Below are 8,322 nucleotides of genomic sequence, written 5' to 3'. Positions count from 1 at the left end.
AAGGAAGCAGATTTTTGCCACTTGATATCGTTTAACATATTATCATAATCAAATAGAAAAATATTTATTCTGGCTAATTAAGGAAGCAGATTTTTGCCACTTGATATCGTTTAACATATTATCATAATCAAATAGAAAAACATTTATTTTGGCTAATTAAGGAAGCAGATTTTTGCCACTTGATATCGTTTAACATATTATCATAATCAAATAGAAAAATATTTATTCTGGCTAATTAAGGAAGCAGATTTTTGCCACTTGATATTGTTTAACATATTATTATAATCAAAGATAGAAAAACATTTATTTTGGCTAATTAAGGAAGCAGATTTTTGCCACTTGATATCGTTTAACATATTATTATAACGAAACACAGAAAAACATTTATTTTGACTAATTAAGGAAGCAGATTTTTGCCACTTAACATCGTTTAACATATTATTATAATCAAACACAGAAAAACATTTATTCTGGCTAATTAAGGAAGCAGATTTTTGCCACTTGATATCGTTTAACATATTATTATAATCAAAGATAGAAAAACATTTATTTTGGCTAATTAAGGAAGCAGATTTTTGCCATATAACATCGTTTAACATATCATTATAATCAAACAGAAAAATACAGAAGACAGTTATTTATAAAAAAATGAAATAGTAAGAAATACAGATGTTTACAATAAACTTGCAACTTTATATATTCATGCTTAAATGTTTCTTATATATATACACAATTTAAGTAGTATATCAGATAAAAATGTCCTTTGACTGTAGGAATGAGATTAGTTATTAAATAATCATTTCATTGAGATAAATTGATCAAGGTAAATATTATGGCCAAGTGCTACAGAAAATTCAATTCCTTGTATTTCAGTTCAGTTGTGTAAATTTAATAGAAAAAATATAGAAGCACCAGTGGTTCCTTTTCAGTCTGCCAATGAAGAAAAGATAGCCAAACAGACCAGAAAAGAGCCACTGGTTCTTCTGTCATTCTGCTATTAAATTTACATATCTAAACATAAATTCTGTGGGTTGTATTGGATGCAATGGACTTAATTCTTATCCTTATCTTTTGGGTTTTCAAGTTTTTAACTTGTCTTTGATCAAGGTACTATTTTAATAATCTTAGGTTTTTCTTACTCTGAATAATAGACAGTCTGAAGAGGTTTTAAAAGATGTAGTTGTCCGATATCATTTATCCAGTTGTCAATTTCTTTGCTGTTTTTGTCTGCATTATATAACTTTTTTACTGTCTGGAAGAATGGTTCACTACACTAAGTTAAAGAAAACTTAAAAATTCAATGAATGTTACATAACAAATACATTTCAGTTTTTTTTTTCTTCCTGATGATAAAGTAATGTCCCTTTAAATTATAATTAATAGGAGTAAATTAATCATTTAGAAAGAATAAAGCTTATAACTTTTGTACCTGAACCATTTATTAAATCACATTTTTTCTGACATATTATAGGCTTATCAGTTATTGGACAAGTTTACAACCACAAGTAATGAGTTAACCCTCAAATTACCAAATTGTCTAAAATGTGTTAAAAACACAATAGGGTTGGTAACTTAACAAAGATTAAAATGAAGCATTTTCCATGACTCCTACTGACAAAATGTTACTCGTCTTACTGTAGTTTTGACAGTGGTTTCTTTGGTCACTACACTTAGATGGAGGTCTAACACTGTTGGATCTGACTGCTTTGTTCTAGGTTCGTCAAGAGTACAAAACCCCAGCTTCTCATTCTGGTGATCAGGTCTTGGAACCTGGAGAAGTCAACCCAAGTTGATGAGCACTAATTACAACTACTCAACCAAAAAAGATGAAACAAGTTGAAAGTTAAAATTTTTTTACACTGAAAATGTATTTCCCATAGGTACTTACCACTAATCACCCAAAGCTATCTCGATCCTGGACTGCCCTCTAACCATTGCTAAAATTTTTGCTAACAGCACACCATTCTTTTATACTCCATCAGTTTTGCTCCATTTCAGATCACGTGACTACCTTCCACCAATCATACTGCACCATCTATACTAGCACAGCTAGCTCCCTCTTCTATTCTAGAATAATCTTCATTTTTGAGAATTGGCATGTACAAACCGGAAACATTGGCATATCAGTGGGGAGGAAGGGTGGGAAGTGGGTGAAAGGAGGTAAGTACCTCTTCTCTCCCAAAATTATAATCCCACATAGCAAAAGTGTAGGGCGCGGTGAAGGCGCATCAATATCCAATCAAGTGGAAAGTGACCGCACTGAAAGAACAGGTGTATACAAGGATATGAAAAGAAACCATACCTGTCAGGTATAGCACTACTTCAGGAACAGGTATGTTTTTCACCCAGTAATTAACACAAGAACAAAAAGTGGGCAGAACTGAATTGGCAGGCACCAATGCATTAAGGAAAGAGAAGTACAGCACTAAATCAGTAGAAAAGTGCTATATAAAAATGACTTGAAACAGTACGGTGTTGACAAACATGGAAAGTCTAGTATGGAAGTGACAATGGGCCTGTTTAAGTATGTGTCAAGTGTAGTGCCTTGGGTTACATCAAGTGTGGTTCACCCAAGCAAAACGTTCAGTGGAAAAGTCTTGTAAAAAATAATGTGACCAACAAGTGTGGTCCTTCCAGACAAAAAACATTCAGGGGAAGCACCTTGGATAAGTAGGATTATTGGAAAAAAATTACACGTATCAGTGTGGTCATGAGGGTTTTCATAACCAGCCAGTTGTCAACACACATGTCATACTTTGTCCATATATGTAACATGCCATAGTACCAAATACAATGATAGTGAGTCATAGTATGATGCCAGAGAAAAAACGAAACAACAACATGGCTAGAGCTGACAGACAATGAATTGTATATGAATAGGCTAAGTGCAGTCCACCTGGGCAAAAAACATCCGGGGGAAGCACCTTGGGATACGTTGAATTATGCCAAGTGAGGTCCATCTGGCTTAAAACATCCAGTGAAAGCACCTTGCATAAGCTTGAGAGATCAAAAAAGTATGGTCTGCCCAGACAAAAAACATCCAGGGGAAGCACCTTGGATAAATAATATTTATTATTTTGGCCAAGTGTGGTCTGCCCAGGCAAAATCATCTAGGGGAAGCACCTTGGGATACATTGAATTATGCAAAGTACAGTCCATCCGAGCAAGAAACATCCAGGGGAAGCACCTTGGGATACATTGAATTATGTAAAGTGCAGTCCATCTGAACAAAAAACATTCAGTGGAAGTGCCTTGCATAATATATGGAGATCAACAAGTGCAGCCCACCTGGTCAACCCCCATGGGAAAGCACCTTGGACACATAGGATTAGGCCAAGTATAGTTCACTCGGACAAAAAAACATCCATGGGAAGCGCCTTGGGTTAGTTTGGATTTTGTCAAGTGCAGTCCATCCGGACAGAAAACATCCAGCGGAAATGCCTTACATAAGAAATTTCTTATCAACAAGTGCAGTCTGCTGGGGGAAGTGCCTTGAATACTGGATTTTATTGTATATTTCATTGTTCGGAACTGTAGTGATTATAACAACTATAGCCCTCTTCTCACCAAGTGTGTACACATGGGCTAGAAAGCTCCATGGTCCAACTCACACCACTGACTGGGAACCAGAAGTGGTAAGGATTACCATGCTCCACTAGAAGATGGGGTACGTGTTGAGGAGTCTGGAGGAACGACACACCAGAGACAGAGCAATGGGTGTTTGTAATTCCCAATTTTGAAAAGCAGATAGACCCCGATTGTAGTAATCACGGGTCAGTAGGGATGGAAAGAAATCTCCATCTGCTATATTAATGAGATCCTTGAGTGATGGTCCTTTCTAAATGAAACTAGTAACTTTTAGTTAAATAAAAATATAGATACACATACCACTAGACAAGCTGCTGGTGGTCTTACAGAAACACCCCATCTCAGCAGTGAATGTTAAAGAATTATTCATAGTGCAAATAAAATATGAATCCTACCTGACCAGGCAACACCTGCCACCAGGTAGGATCCTGAAATATGATACATGTCAACTAAAAATATATAGGAAAAGTAATATGTAGACTTACCCCAGGAGGAAAATGATACCTGCCCAAGAAAGACACAGTGTACTTCTCCAGCAGACATTGTCTACCCTGAGACCTGGAGACTCATGTCAGAATCATTGTCAACTGTCACAGGAATGTCATCATCCACCATATTAAATCCCAAGTTCATATGAACAAATTAGAATTTTGAAGAAGAAAAAAGATATTTCAAATAGCAGTCAAACACAAGAAGTTGAAACTGATATAAATTTGTGATCAAGCACAATCAAAATTTTGTAGTCACATGGAGAGCGAGTTAAAACACACATCTACACACTAGAATGCAAATTGAGAAAGTGAGAATTGTTCTTGAATAGTAGAGGGAGCTGGCTGCGCTAGTATAAATGGCACAGTATGATGTGTGAAGGGTAATCACATGATCATCACATGCTCTGAAATGGCACAAAACTGAAAGCTTTGAGGATACAAAGGTAAGACCATTAAAACACACATCTACACATTAGAATGCCAATTGAAAAAGTGAGGATTGTTCTTGAATAGTAGAGGGAGCTGGTTGTGCTAGTATAGATGGTGCAGTATGATTGGTGGAGGGTAATCACATGATCAGCACATGTTCTGAAATGGCGTGAAACTGGTAGCTTTGAGGGTACGAAGGTAAGACCATTTCAGAAAATATAGCTATGGCAATAGGTTCAAGTTATACTGACAAATAAAGAGTATGTAATCAATTTAATAAAAAAAATAAACTTATTTTTTTTTGGTTTATAACAATTTTTCATATTTTTCTACCCATGTTAATATTCTAAGTATAAAGAATCAAACACATACATTATTTTTGAATGAAAACTAATGTCTCTTTCATGACCTGTTTATCTTTATGTCATTAGACTGTATCAAACAAACACCCACTTGTTACTGAATAACTAAGTATTTGTTGAAGTAAAGACAATTTTATATTTCATACCTCCGTTACAAAAATGGATAGTTTACATAACAACCGACTGTAAAAGCCTCTTGCGTTTATAGCTTCTTACCAGTGAAAAGTACAAATACGTGATGGTGGTTATTAGTTTAATATAATAGTAATAAACTACATGATATAAAGTCTTAGTTACAATTTTTTTATCCATAGACAGACTTTAAAAAAAAACGTTTTCTCTAATATCGACTGAAATAGACTAATTTTAACTAAAACTTTATTTTATTTGTTTTATGTTTTTAATAGCTATACACAGTTATGTGAAGAATTATTTTCTTTACATGTTCTTTGAAATGATTAAGAAGAAGGAAAATGTACAACTTTATTACCTAAACACACTTTAAGCTCTGGTAAAAAGATAACTCAAGAATTTCACGGAATATTCATTTGCTGAAGTATTTGCTTTAAATATAAATATACATATATATATTTACAGATCTGTTCTTGCTATATTTGGTTGGTATTAAAATCTGTCTAATGATGTATAGTTTCATTTACTTTTTCTAAAATGATGCTTCAAAGGTACGTGTAAAAATTAAGTTAATCTAAGCATATATTCTTTTTTAATATACTAAAAATTTAAGTTTTTGATTACTTAAAATAGTGTTCGCTAAGTGCTTGATAAATATTGTGAATAAATTTTGATTTGTAGAATTATATGTGGACTTTTCTCTACGTTAACATACTTTCATTTGCAAGCTTTCGGTCCTCTTAACAGAACCTTCATCGGGCAAAAAAATTCGTTAAGGTGTGGAACACTACTTTAAAATAGGTATCTAGGCAACAGTTGTAACAATAACTGACATCTGGTATTATAGGTATGAAACGTATAGAATTATGATGAATACAGAATATAAATTGATTGACTTCAATATAATAAACATAAGAAAAATACAATTATGGGTATTATATGGAGAAATAAAAATAAAGGAATTTTTCAACTTCAAATAAATCATTATAAAATTAAAGTTTTAATTTTACATTGAAACCACGACAAATAATATATTTTATGTCTTTTGTTAGTGTTTTTTGTTTTTTTTTTACATTTTACTTTAATCTACTTTCATTGCTTTTACCGGTTGTTTGGCGCAGATAGCCTAGCTGCTTTGCGCCATAAAACACCAACCAACCAACCAACCAATCAATTGCTTCAATATAATAAACATACGGAAAACACAATTATAGGTATTTACCTAGATGAAGGACTTAAACATCTTGTGAATATTTTCAGGAATAACGGTTATCCAAATGAAACGATTTAATGTGTGTTATATGATTCATCTGTCTCAACTACTAATAAACCACAACCTGAAAATTACAACAAAAAGAAAAATGCATCTCTTCCTTACGTACGAGGCCTAGGAGAAAACTTTGCAGGATAATGAATAAACTTAACACCATTGTAGCTTTCTTAAATCCTCCTACACTATGCGATGGGCTTAGGAAGGTAAAATCCCTACTTCCAAGTCCTCTCACAAAGAACGTGGTTTATAGCACTCTGTGTAATAAACATTTCATTGTGGAAACACGACACCTGTTACAGGTAAGGTTCAAAGAGATATTAAGAACTGTGCTATAAACACATCATCTATAGCTTTTCGTGTTCAGGAAAATGACCATATAATGGACCTATAAAGTGCCAAAATAATAGACAGAGAAGAAAACACTAAAGTTAATCAAAACAACTACTGCATGGACATTAACTTTACAGCTACAAGTGAATCCACTTTTATTATTTGCTACCATATTTTAAATGTAAAATGTTTAACATTTCTATCAATGGGAAACTTACTGTTGGGAAAGTGTATACATTTCTGCCAATGGGAAACTTACTGTTGGGAAAGTGTATACATTTCTACCAGTGGGAACTTACTGTTGGGAAGGTGTATTTTGTGAAAGTTATTAGTAATATAATTTTTGGTATATATTAAAAAAAAGAAGGATACCACAAGAACAGAATTAAATCACAGTTCAACATGCTAACTAGTATACCATGCTCAGCTCCAAAAATGGTTATTTTCAAGATAAGGAAGACATGTACTTTGTCCAAGGAGGACAACAACCTCATTTAAAACTTTCAAATTTTTTGACTGATCAGCATATAATGAATTACAAAAATACAACAGTACCAATCCATAATTACAGTTGGCTGTCAAAATGTTGACATTAAATCTGATAACTACAATAGTTCTTACAAAACCTTAAGTTAGATGTGTAATATTAATTAAATATTTCTTTCTCTGGTTCTACAGAATATACAAAAAAGTAAATATAATATTCTCATCAAGATATCTGATGCTCCATAACTGAAGTTATTACTGTGGTTAGGGCACTCAACTCGCAATCTGTGGGTTCGAATCTCCATCCCACCAAACACGCTTGCTCTTTCAGTCATGGGGCCATTATAATATTATGGTCAATCCCACTATTTGTTTGTAAAAGAGTAGCCCAAGATTTGGCGGTGGGTGGTGATGACTAGCTGCCTTCCCTCTAGTCTTACACTGCTAAATTAGGGATGGCTAATGCCGATAGTGTGAAGTGAGAATTTTGTTTCAGCAGTAACAAGAAGCGAACCACGAAACTTCAGTTGCCTGACCAGGCCAAAACATAGAGATGGAATACTGTGCTGAATGCTTGAAAAGTATTTAGGCATGTTTTAGGAAATCGTTTTCTATAAGTGATTGGCGGTGCGAGGAACAATAGCTAGATACTCAAGAACATTTTTTTCGATACAGTTCAGAAATACCGAACTGTGTGTGATCATAGTAACACACCATTATAATCTAGGATCATGAAAGTAGCATTTGTCAACTGTATGTAAATCAGTCAAGAATGTGTACTACTAATTGTCTTTAATCCCGATTCAATGCTCCAGAACACTCGTGCCATCTAGGAAGAGCCAGTGACCTCCCTCTCATTTTTACATCTATAAATACCTAGAAGGGTATTTAAAATTCATTATATATATATATGTGTGTGTGTGTGTGTGTGTGAAGCTAGTATCACAATTTTCAAATATGTGACTAAAGATACTGTAGTGAATACATTTATTAAATATGCTCTCATACAAAACAAAGTTATACTCAGGCTATCTCGTATATTTCCAGAGTAAACAGTGGTTATATATAATAAAAACAATCAACTAAACAGACTTACATCTCTTTATACAGAATCTAACCAAACATAACACGCTTTGCAAAGTGCACAATAAAACTATCTTTTTTTCAAAAGAAATTTAACAGCATAGACCTGAACTAAAATTACTACAGTCCAAATCATTCATAATTTAAA

The sequence above is a fragment of the Limulus polyphemus genome, unplaced genomic scaffold (genome assembly GCF_000517525.1).
Source record: "Limulus polyphemus unplaced genomic scaffold, Limulus_polyphemus-2.1.2 Scaffold7068, whole genome shotgun sequence".
NCBI classification, from domain to species: Eukaryota; Metazoa; Arthropoda; class Merostomata; order Xiphosura; family Limulidae; genus Limulus; species Limulus polyphemus.
Note: the sequence above shows the minus strand (reverse complement) of the source record.